A 12,573-nucleotide genomic window follows, 5' to 3' on the forward strand; every position below is an offset into this window, starting at 1 on the left:
CTGAGGTCATTCCCAGGAGAATGTTTACTTAAGACCAATTTATTTAAATTTATTTTAAAAAATTAAAAAAATTATTTATATAGCTGTGAATGATCTAGGAATCTCAGGAAAAAAGTTCCTAAGTGATGATAAAACATTGTAATCCTGTACAATTTTTTGTGACCGCTGTACATGCAGCAAAAACACCGTCAAAGAGGGCAGAGGCCAAAATTGATGGGATTATCTTCTGTCTCACCCCTTGCAGAGCTCCCTCCCCCCAAAGATGCCTTTGTTTCCACAGGCAACAGAGCTGCCTGTGGCAGCTGATTCTGAAGCACTGGATTGACTCTCATGCCCCGAGGTAAACAGTTGCCTGCTGCACTAAGTAAATACCGAAAGCAAAACTCTCCTGCTAAAAAACCTGACCAGCATGAATTGAGGGGTAACTACAGGCTGCTCCAAAAAGCCCGCCTCCAACCGTTCCCTGATAAAGGTTCCCGGAGAGAGTGCTGTATGCCCTGCGGTTTCCATAATTTCTGCCATTTAGGGATGAGAGTCTTTGTCAGATGTTTGCAGCTTTTGGATCAGTTTGACACAGAACAGAATGTCATCAATGTCATCACTGCCCTTCAAATTCCAGGGAAACATTTCTAGCACATTTGTTTGTTTCTAGATCAAGGTGAGCTGAAGGAGTTTTCCTCGTTCTTTGAAACCAAGAGTTTGGGGCATGCACATATAATCACACATTTTTGGCTATGGACGAAAGTGGGGGTAATTATTGTAATTATGGCATCATGAACTTTCACAGTTAATCGTCTTCATTTCTCATTTGCGAGTCCAAATGTGTTCCACTGAATGGTATTAGGCTATTTCTAAATAGTATTTAATGATAATTGCAAAATTCAGGTGATGTCAGCAATACTGTTTTTATAATGTAGGCTATCTGAATAAGAACTCGGTCAACCTGGATGTTTTGTCTATTTTTTAACCCATCAGGTGAGCAAGTGCAAAAGGAGAGAGAACAGCTCTGGGAAGGAGAAGTTCCTTGAGTCTGGAGGTATTGGCTTTATGTGTATCTTCAACTCTAATGCAGTTTCCTCATATTCCAAACACTTTATTGCATGGAGAAACACTAAGTAGTAGAGAATGACTTTGCAACATTCTGGTGGTGTATTTATTCTGTGACGACAAGGGACTGGGCATCCAGCCCTCCGCTGTATTCCTACCCTCTCACATAATTTTCACTTAATTATGACACTTAGTGTTATTACTTGCTGAAAGATTGACTTGCAAGTTAGTAGAAGCTTTTGCAGAGACACTGCAAAATTAAGCCGCAATGCCTCTCCTGGAGGGAAGAGATGCATGAGCCAGTACTTGTAAGATGTAAGTGCTGTGGTAGAAATACGCATTCATCAAGGATTCTGCCATCAACGTCTGAAAAAAATATCAACATGGTGAGCTGGTGTTTAGAATAATATTTTCTTCTATGTGGATGATTGTTTATGAAGCACATCATCTTATTTGATCCTCAGAGCTGGACTATGAGTTAGAGAGAAATTCCCATTTAATGGGATGTAAACAGAAGTTAAGGGAACTTAAAATTATTTCCCTAAGGTCACAAGGCAGTTATCCAGGTCCTCCGAATACTTTCTCGGAATCCTTCCTCAGGTCTCTTTCTGGTCTACCCTTGCCTCCTCAAATTTTCATTGGGGAGAAGGAGGGTGAAGGCTCTACCATGCAGGAATGAAACAGCAAGGCCATTTAATTACAGGTGGTCATTCAGTTACACAATGGTCAGATAAAACGCATCCAAAACTTTCAGAACACTTATCTGTATAGGGAACCGAAGATTCATTGACAGCTTTTGGACCAGATTATCAAAATGTTAAAAGAGAAATACTAGATACAAACCTCTGTATATAAAATAGATGAACAACAAGGTCTACTGCATAGCCCAGGGAACTGTATTCAAAAGCTTGTAATAACCTATAATGAAAAAGAATCCAAAAACAGCCTGTGTATGTATAACTGAATCACTCTGCTGTACACCAGAAACTAACATAATATTGTAAATCAACTATACTTCGATTAAAAAAAAGATATACTAATGGAAACATGAATTTCGGGACTACATGCCAATATATTAATTACTTACATTTGCAAAATGCTCTAAAACTTTAAGACCTTTTCTATCAGTGATCTCATTTCATTTTCACGCAAGTCACTTAGTTGAGAGGTGTTGGAGCTGCGCCACACTTTCAGGTGATTCTAGGCCTTGTATTCTCTTCATTCCTCAGCTAGTTGGCAGACATCCTGGAGGCGTCGGTGGCATTACCAACGTGGTTTGTAGTCACGGCTAAATCCCCACCTGGGCCTATACGGTGGCTCCATGAACACTGCCTGCACAGCGTCTTTGTGTAGTTAGCTCTCTAATCTCGTCAGGGACAGGGCACAACAGTGTGACTCAGTCCGCCCAAATCTATCCCGTATAATGGAAAAGTATTCATTCGACCTTAGTAAGTATTTGCTATATGCCAGGTACTGTGTTAGCTGTTGCCTTTGCTTTACGCAACGTAAAACATAGTTTGTGCTCTAAATCAGGTTGTCAACTGCACAGGTTTCATCGCCTTTCTATATAAAGAAGAGAACATAAGGTTACAACAGTTAGGAAGTGTGTCATGCAGAATTCCCAAGGAATGAATTTGCGAGATGAAGTCATAGTGGTTGATGTTATTATCAGGTTGCTTATCACCTAAAATATTTGTCGCAAGAATTCAAATTTAGCCCGCAGGTGTCAGAAGAATATTTTATTTAAAGTTACAACTTAACGAGATGAGGCCTTTTGTAAGTGTCTCTGGGCAACTTTTTCCCCCTCATTGGTAAAGATAATTTCTTTTGGTTTCCCAGGAGTGTCTATAACACAGGATGGACGTCTCTCTTAGTCTCTCAGGATTTGTTCCTCGAACAGATGATCCGGTTTCTGGTTATTCAAGAGTCTCTTCTTTTCCAACTGCTGGCAGGTTGGTTTTGTGATGTTTCTCCTGGTACTCTCTCAGAGATATACATTAACATCTCAAGTTTAAATTAAAAAAAAAATGTAAAGGAGAATGGGGTTCAAAGCCAGTCAAACAAGATTTTGAACTTCAGTTCCATAGATGAGTATTTATATTTACTCTGGGGGTTCAGTTACCTTTTCTGGCCCGCAGTTTCTTCATTTGTAAACAGCGGTGAGAATTCCTACTGGTACTGAACCAAACTGGCGTCTGCTCAGGCGAGCACAGTAAAGCCCTTCTATTGACACAGGGCTGCGGGGAAGGAAAGTGCGGCATTTACTGTGAAGGCACCGATACGGGGAGGGTGGGTGGCCCCTGCACTAAAACCTCCGAACTCCCCAGAGGGTTTCCGCAAAGCATTTTTAAAGACCAGATGAGGGAGGTGGGTCACAGGGTCTGTGATCAGCTGGCGCACAGCTCTCTGATTGGTTGATGGCGGGGTAACAAGCGTGACGTCAGAAGGGTTAACATATCAATCCTTAAACTTCCGTTTAGCGGGGGTTTCAGCAACTGTAAAACAGCCCAGGATGTGCAGCAGATACTGTTACCAAGGGACTTCAGAGAGGAGCTAAAGCAGGGGGGATGTGGGGCGGGAGGCGTGTCTGTCCTGGGAAGGCCCCATAGGGTCCTGCTCAGGTACTGTCTCTAAGTTTTATTCATATTTATAAAGCAAATATCAAATTAGTTATAAGGAAAAAGTTTTTAAAAATATGGTTATTATAATACTTTCTATAACTCTGTTTTTAATTCTTTAGTGGCCCTTATACTGATAGATACTAGCATTTCTTATAAGTCTGGGCTGTCATGGTAACCAGTGTAGCAGACTGCTGCTCTCACCGCGCTTGGAGAGCTGAATCTGAAGGCTGATCTGCACAAAGCAGACAAAGCACCAACACGGCTGTGTGTTCCTCTGTTTAAGCATCCTTTGCCTGCATACTTCGAGTAACCCTGCTTCACTCCTGGCTTTTATAGGGCAAAAGTGAATGCTGTTCATTCATTCTTGTATTTAGCAGTTTAATAAACACATTCAGTTTGTTAATACAAACATCCAATAAATAGATAAAGGCCTCAAGAACCATAAGTGTTTCTATGTAATATTGAATATTTAAATGCTTTGACAGATGAATCGTGAAACAGTAAAAAGAGGATTCTGGCTTGCTTTTTAACCAATTTTCCTAGAACTGCCTGATTCAATGAAAACCTTTGAAAAGAGAATATTATACTCTGATGTGCCAGTGCTCATAACAAGTTCTAATAGTATGTTGTTACATTGATATCTGAAAAATATTCTTCTAACAGATGCTTATTAATTACCTATCACATGCCAGGCACTCTGCTAGGCACTGCAGAAATTAGGGTGAGTGAAAGCAGACAACGTGGCACCCACTGAAGCAGAGACCAGCCAGGTTTGTGAGCACCACCCAGTCTCATGGTCATCATTGCCTGGGCCTGAGGTCAAGATGCCTGCTTGGTGCAAGCTTGGCCACTGATGGTTTCTCTCTTGAAAATCTGAAAATCTAGTAAGAGGCATCAAAATTTGGGGTTTGTTCAGGCTGAGTTATATCAGTGTCACCCATAGAGGACCACAGACTGATCCAGTAAGATACCTGGAATCAGATCTTCATCTTTTGCTGAGCTAACCTAGACTAATTCCACAAGATCCACTCTGAGGTTTCAGCTGACTCAAAGCAATCAGCTTCTTGTAGTCCCTCTCCCCCACAAAACACATTATCTTGACCAACATACTATTGATCTGTATATAATATTATAAAACTATAATATAAAATACAATATACTGACCAATGAATCAAGATCTAGAACGTACAATCATGTTCTGCTCTACTTTCATGAGTTAAGTAAATTTCATTTCATCATACTCCTCCTTTAAGATGGTTAAGATAAAATTAAAAAGTACATTCTCAATTCCTCTGCCTTTAGCGCTCTGTGTGTCTGTGGCAGTGTCCTGGGTCTCACGAGCTATTATGAGCCTGACTACTGTTATGTATGTCAGGAGGTATACTCTCCTTGTGAATTAAAACCCATTTTGTACTTGGAGGGGTAAATGAGTACAAAGCTCTTCATGGTGACTTAATTTTCAGTATAATTAGAGACTTAGTACCTGCCTTATAGTAATTTCAAAGTTCTGAAAGTATACAAGTGAAAAAATGCTTTAACTATTATTATTTTATTATTCATTATTAATCAAGTTATTATTCATTGACCTTACGTAGATACCCCATGCCCCCTCACCTACTCTTTTCTTCGTAGTGCTTGTTACAATGTGACTGCTATTCATATCTTGTCTATTATATTTCTTCCTAAACTAGGTAGCTGCAAAGGAATAGGGACTTTGCCTCCTGTCTTTATGGCCAGCACCAAACTATGTCTTTTACCTCTTACCCGCTCAGGCATCACCTGTTGAATGAATAACTGGATAGATGGAGCAAAGGTATACTAAGATGGCTGGGTGCATGGACTTTGGTGCTAAGCAGACCTGGGTTCAAATATTAACTTGTCATTTAGTAGCTGTATGAATTGGGGAAAACTAATTAACAATTGTAGAACTCATCTATCAAACGGGGGTATTAATTTACTGGTTCTTTTGAACCATGGTCCTGGGCTTGGTTCATCATACATGGTAAATGGTAGATACTGTGATTTATTTGTGAGTGCTCAGCATGTGATTTACTGTTCTTTGTTCCTAATTTTCCCCGACATAAACTGATGTTCTGCCTCGTTTTAGTTTTGCTTTTGATTTCAGTTTTTAACTGAAGCACAAATTAACAAAGCACAAATATTTTCCCTTTTTGCTCTTTATGACTATAACACAAAGTTGCAAATCATGTCTTTATGTTTTATTTATTTTGCTTCTAATAAGAATCAAGTAAAATTAAAGAATCTTGTAATGAGATTGGAGAATTGAGTATACTGATTTTGAACTACTTTCGTGTTTAATCTGTTCTCATTGATTAGATGAATTACTGTCTAAATTTACCACCATCTATTAGAAACACATAGATGAACTGCAAAAGAATACATTTTTAAATGCTACAATAGTTATATTTTCCCTAACAATAAAAAAGTATATATATATATATATAACATCTTTATTGTCATGTGGTTCCTGTACAGTAAACTACACATACTTCAAATGTATTGTTTGATGAATTTTGGTAGATATATACACCAATGAAATCATTACCACAATCAAGATAGCTAACAGTTCCATCACTCCCCAAGAGGTGCAGTTTTCAAATAAAATTCCTAATTTATCCCTTCCCACCCCCTTAACTCCTTGGTAACCATAAGTTTATTCTCTATGTCTGTGAGTTTCTTTCCGTTTTGTAGATAAGTTCATTTGTGGCTTTTTTTTTTTTTTTAGATTCTACATATGAACGATATCATATGGCATTTTTCTTTCTCTTTCTGACTTACTTCACTTAGAATGATCATCTCCAGGTCCATCCATGTTGCTGCAAATGGCATTATTTTATTCTTTTTTATGGCTGAGTTGTGTTCCATTTTGTGTGTGTGTGTGTGTGTGTGTGTGCGCGCGCGCATATATATATATATATATATATATAAAATATATACATCACATCTTCTTCATCCAGACATCTATTGGTGGACATTGGGTTGTTTCCATGTCTTGGCTATTGTAAATAGTGCTGCTATGAACATTGGGAGGCATGTGTCTTTTTGAATTATATTTTTCTCTGGATATATGCCCAGGAGTGGGATTGCTGGATCATATGGTAAGTCTATTTTTAGTTTTTTAAGAAACCTCCATACTGTCCTCAATAGTGGCTGCACCAATTTACATTCCCACCAACAGTGTAGGAGGGTTCCTTTTTCTCCACACTCTCTCCAGCATTTATCATTTGTAAACTCTTTAATGATGGCCATTCTGACTCGTGTGAGGTGATATCTCATTGTAGTTTCGATTTGCATTTCTCTAACAATTAGTGATGTTGAGCATCTTTTCATGTGCTTGTTGGCCATCTGGATGCCTTCTTTGGAGAGATGTCTATTTAGGTCTTCTGTCCATTTTTAATTGGGTTGCTTTTTTTTTTGACATTAAGGTGTATGAGCTGTTTGTGTATTTCGGAAATTAGTCCCTTGTTGGTCCCATCATTTGCAAATATATTCTCCCACTCTGTAGGTTGTCTTTTCATTTTGTTGGTGGTATCCTTAGCTGTGCAAAAGCTTTTAAGTTTAAATATATCCCATTTGTTTATTTTTGCTTCTGTTTCCATCACTCAAGGAGCTGGTTCAAAAAATATATTGCTATGATTTGTGTCCAAGAGTGTCCTGTGTTTTCCTCTAGGAGTTTTATAGTATCTGGTCTTACATTTAAGTCTTTATTCCATCTTGAATTTATTTTTGTATATAATTGCTGCTGGGAAAACTGGACAGCTACTTGTAAAAGACTGAAATTAGAAAATGTATTATTTTAAAATAAAAAGGACAACCAATCTACACGTAACATCACAGACTCTTCAACCACAAGAAAAATCTCTACTTGTTGAGAGAGTTTTATTTATTTATCCCGTAAATATTGCGTTCACTGCAGTGTGGCAGTATTTCCCCTGTAAACAGCTACGTTATTACTATTCAAGAGGAGCACAATGATTACGACCATCATGACCTGGGACCAGGGTGTGCGAATAGTAACCGCAAAAGAAAAGCTTTAAGTTCTTATGTTGCCATTGAGAACCGATAGGGGTTTCTGTTCTGTTTTTCCTTAAAGTGCTCTATTGTACTTTGAACCCTGAAGATGAAACTGTGGCTTTCACAAAACTATCGAGAGGCACACACAGTTGCATACGCACAAACACATACGCAAATACTCCTGAGATTCCCTCAATTGTTTTTTCAACCTAAGAAAAACCTTGCGTAAGATCAGAAGTAGACAGTGCAGTAGGAGTTCAAAAGAAAGGCAAATCAAGGAAACACTCTGTGTAATTGCAGACAAAAAATTCTGGGAGTTGGCTTGCACAGGACTGGCTGTTGCAGTATTTTCTTGATGGTGAATATGTCAAAGTTTCTTCCAATTCTGACTGACTTGAAGTACCTTTGGATACATATCAATCTAATTCAATTTATTGCTCCATAAAAGTATTTTTACCGATTATAAGAAAGAGGAGACATAACTGAAACATCAATGATTTCTGAGATTAGAATCTCTTGACCCAGATTGATTCATCTTGAGTATGATCTATTTGAATCCGATTTATCGTGAATTCAATAGATCTGACTTTTCTTAATGACTCATGTTTATTTATTTGATTTATTTATTTAAATGGAGGTTCTGGGGATTGAACCCAGGAACTCCTGCATGCTATGCATGTGCTTTACCCCTGAGCTATATCTCTTCCCCCTTTTAATGACCCACTTTCAGAAGGAAGGGGTATGTCTAGTAATGCTTTCATATGGGTCTCCCACTGAGCTTCTTTACTTATTACCAAGCCTGATTTTAAAGTACTTGTTGGAGACAGCTGTGGTAGGGTCAAGTCTGTTGCCAGTGACGTCTGTTTCAGTTGTTACCCTCCGAGGACACAGATTCCATACCTCTTAAGTCTGTGCTGCCAAAAGGCACCTAGATTCAAATAAAATGTGTGGTAATGCCAACCTTGCTTCATTTTTGGTTCTTTCCCTGCTATTAGGAAGTCTCATACATGGTTCTTTGTACTAAAAGGACATAACTTTTAATTACAAAGACCCTAACTTTCTAGTGACTTTTTACCATGGCAGGTAGAAGAAAACATACAAGAAATCTCTTGTTAAAAGTAACAAGAAAGTTAAAAACAGTAATTCCAGCATTCATTTTTTAAGTAGCATGAAATGATGTCCCAGAAAAATTTTTCATGAATCCTACAACCACACAATATTTAAAAATTGGTATGACCAATTACCTAATATCAAGTATTTAATTTCTATTTCCAGTACAGTAAAAATGTGTATTTATCAAGTAGCTCAGGAAAAACAGAACTGAGGTTGAGGAACTATAAATACAGAGATATAAAAAGTATACCACGTGCCATATTGCTACTGGTGACTATTAAGTGCTTTTTGCCATGGGGAGAAAATGTGAATATTGACATAAATGTGCGTGAGGTAGGTGGGTAACTCTAGAAAAAGTGCTGCTGATTTTGCCAGACAGCTGCAGAAATTCAGCATTTCTAAATGAAATGCAGTAACATGAAGTGTCCAGCACAGCCACTGAAGCAGCAAGTCCTTGGTTATACGGTATTTGGGAAGCAGGATGTGAGGTGAATCTCTGGCTCCAGTTTGATTACATGCGACACATCTACAAGGCAAGTGGACAGTCCTTTCTTATTAGGAGCAATGTGTGTAGTATGATAAAACTTTCATGTGGTAATGGAAAGTCTGCAGACTCCGGAGGCAGACAAGTTACATTTGAAGTTTGGCCAGGATCTCACACCTCTGAGCTGTGTGACCTGGAGGTTAGGAGAGTTGAGGAGAGTTTTATAAAGGAACTAGTCACAAAGAGGTGGACAGAGTTTAGGAAACCCAACAAGGGATAGTATAGTGCTCTTAGGTTCACAACAGGTAGGAGCCATTACGCTATGTCTGAAGGGATGGGAAGGAGCAGTTGGCAGAATTCTGAGGGCTGCCTGACAAGTGGCAGCTGACCCACAGTGACCCAGCAGGGAGGGATCTGGGAGTATCAATACCCTGACCTCACTGACCCCACGCTCCTACAGCTAGCCCTTTCCAGTTCTCCATCGGACAAACCTTACAGAAAGCAGAGGGTCAAGAGACACATTAAATGTATGACTGAAACATGATGCTGTACACTGGAAATTGACACAACATTGTAAACTGACTATACTTCAATAAAAAAGAATGTAAATTAAAAAAAAAACCCACATTAAAGCGGGTTGTTAAAGGTCAGCTGCTCAGTAAGATGGAGGAGGAGCACAGATGAGAGCTCGGGGAGACGGCGGAGCAGACCCGGTTCCCACACTCATGTCTGTGGACATTAAATTACCAAAGAGAGGTTCTTTATCATTCAATTGCAGTCACATATACATCTATACTTTGGAATTCTTTGCAGCACCCTCTCCATCTTGACAAAGTCAGAAAAAGGAAGTGACCAAATCCACCATGTTTTCCTTTTCAACTCAGTTGCCCTGGGGAATCTTGGTGCAGTAATAGTAACTACATCAGGAATAACTATAACTAATTTATCTGTTTCCTGTTCCTCTTCATGCTTGTGACTTAAAAAAAAAAAAAAAGAAAACAAAAACTTCCCAGCTTAACCGCAATTTTAACCAGTGGCTTTCTAGTCATACTGACTGAGTTCACTTAACTGCTCCACTGCCTCTTCGCCGTGTGATCCCGGACAAATGACTTAGGCTTTCTAAGTCTTAGTTTGCTCACATGAAAAATAAAGATACCGTGGTGTAACCGAGCAAGTGGGCTCGCTGCCCACTGCACGACAGAAAGACCAAGTACGGACGCAGTGGTCTTCAGCTGAGAGGAGAGGCTTTACCGCAGGGCGGCCAAGCGAGGAGACAGGAGGCGAGGCTCAGATCTGTCTGTCCTGTCGGGCCCACGAGTGGGATATTTGCTGTGAAAGTAGGGCGTCGGAGGGGGAGGAGGCTCTGAAATGATTGACGGGAAGTGACGGGAAGTTTCCAGCGTTCTCTGCGGAGGTGTGACCGCTTTTCACGCCTCGTCATGGGTCATGTAGAAATGTGGGGGGTTCAGTGTATCACAGGTGGTGGATTTGGGGCCTGTAATGTCCAGAGTTCACGCTCAGCCACCCTACTTCCTCAGTGCACCTGTGCAGTGTTCAGCCAAGGGGGCTGTCAGCAAGTGGCTTCCCTGGGTCTCTGTACGACAAGCTTGGGGCTCTCAGTGAATCACTTTGTTTCTACTTTCAGGGCCTTGAGTGTGTAAGGTATAGGGTATGGTTTCATTGATATGACTTAAATGATTTTTTCATGAAGACAAGTAGGAGGAACTCAGTAAATGTTAGCTGCCATTGTTGTTTCTGAGAAGATTTTTCAGAGTAACTAATTCATAAATAATTAATTTATGTGAACTATCAACTTGTATGAATAATAACAAGTTATAATAGTACCATGCTTTCTTAATCTGAACCCGGAAGTAATATCTTCCTCCCAATATTGTTGTGACTGTCCAGTGGGAAGAATCATGGTGTGTTCTTTGTAATCTACAGCACATCTGTGAATGCTGGTTCTTGTTGTTATTGTTACTTTTAACCGAAACAGACTCTCTCCTTTGCCAGTGAGTCCTCTCCAGTAGGAGGGTGGGCTGGATGAGTTTGATCATGTTTCACATGGCTCGGCACAGCGGCTTTCGTCTGAAATGCCAACAGAAAGAGTTCAGTCAGTAACGACCTTTATCCCTTCTACTCAAGAAAATAAGAAGTTTAACCAAAAAGGAGAGACTGAATTAGAAGCACCTCTTTGCAGACTGAGAATAGGCTTGTAAGAATAAAGAAACAAGGATAATGTTGTATAAGTGTACCTACCCAAAGATGTTTTTCAATGGTTGGAACTAAGAAAAGCAAAGTACTTTTCCAAGGTTGTATTTTAGGTGATTTTCCCAGCAAAGAAAATGATAAAGGACAACCCAGGAAACAGCAGGATAACAAGGGCATTTCTTTGGCATAGATATTAAAGTCCAGTAGCGAAGCACTTATGATTTACTATTCTCCCTTAATGGAAGTTTTAAAATATGTATATGCTATTTATAATGTATACAAAGCTATATAGTTTGTAATCTCCAAAAAGAATATATGTATTTGAGAAGAATAAAATCCTGGGGTAAATCAATCTACCGAAATACCCTTTCTTTATGAGCCTTACTGGTGTATATGTAACCCCATCAAAAATACCTTGGCATGTCTTTGAGACATAACACAGGTGTGTTTGTGTGTTGGGGGTGTGTGTGTGTGTGTGTGTGTGTGTGTACATGCACATGCTGCCATGTGGCACTCACTGCAATACAGATTATTGAACAAATCTGAAATTAGGGAAGATTTGGGAATTTTTATGTTCTGGATGAATATGGAATGTGAATCTAGAGTTGTCTTTCAGTGTGGGGCCTTTGAATAGTTTGTCACAAGAGCCGCACGGGAGTGGCAGAATTGCAATGATGCAGTTTCAGGAGTTCTTAGTCCCAGTCCCAGAACAGTCCTAGATAAGCACTGTGACCTTGGACAAAGTCATTTAACCTCCCTGGATCTCAGTTTATTCATCTGTAAAGCATTGAGGTTGAACTCTGTGTTCTCTCAGGTCCTTACGAGAGGTAAAGTTTTCCAATTCTCCAGGAGTCAATTATTGAGGTCTTTTGTGGTCAAGTTTGCATCCTTTATTGTTTAAGGCAGCAATAAACAAGAATAACCTCTGCTCCAAAATTAGAATATTCTGTAACTTACTAGAAATAGATGAAAATATTCTAAGGAGAATAATGATTACATCATTTGATCTAGGCACAAAGCTGCAAAATTCAAAACAAAGCCTATTTACCATCTCCTTAAGTG

The 12,573-nt window shown here is 39.4% G+C and overlaps 2 long non-coding RNA genes across 3 annotated transcripts in view; both read left to right on the plus strand.

Moving 5' to 3' along the window:
- The window catches only part of LOC140685420 (uncharacterized), a 231,485-nt gene that overhangs the window by 166,997 nt on the left and 51,915 nt on the right, over positions 1 to 12,573 (plus strand). For both annotated transcript variants that reach the window (XR_012075942.1, XR_012075943.1), the window contains 2 exons: positions 976 to 1,036; positions 2,887 to 2,999. This is a non-coding gene — a long non-coding RNA (uncharacterized lncRNA). The remainder of the gene's footprint in view (positions 1 to 975; positions 1,037 to 2,886; positions 3,000 to 12,573) is intronic.
- LOC140698280 (uncharacterized) lies at positions 3,561 to 4,107 on the plus strand. Its single transcript, XR_012075947.1, has 2 exons — positions 3,561 to 3,668; positions 3,788 to 4,107. It is a non-coding gene; the product is annotated as an uncharacterized lncRNA (long non-coding RNA).

Source organism: Vicugna pacos, chromosome 9 (genome assembly GCF_048564905.1).
Source record: "Vicugna pacos chromosome 9, VicPac4, whole genome shotgun sequence".
Taxonomy (NCBI): Eukaryota; Metazoa; Chordata; class Mammalia; order Artiodactyla; family Camelidae; genus Vicugna; species Vicugna pacos.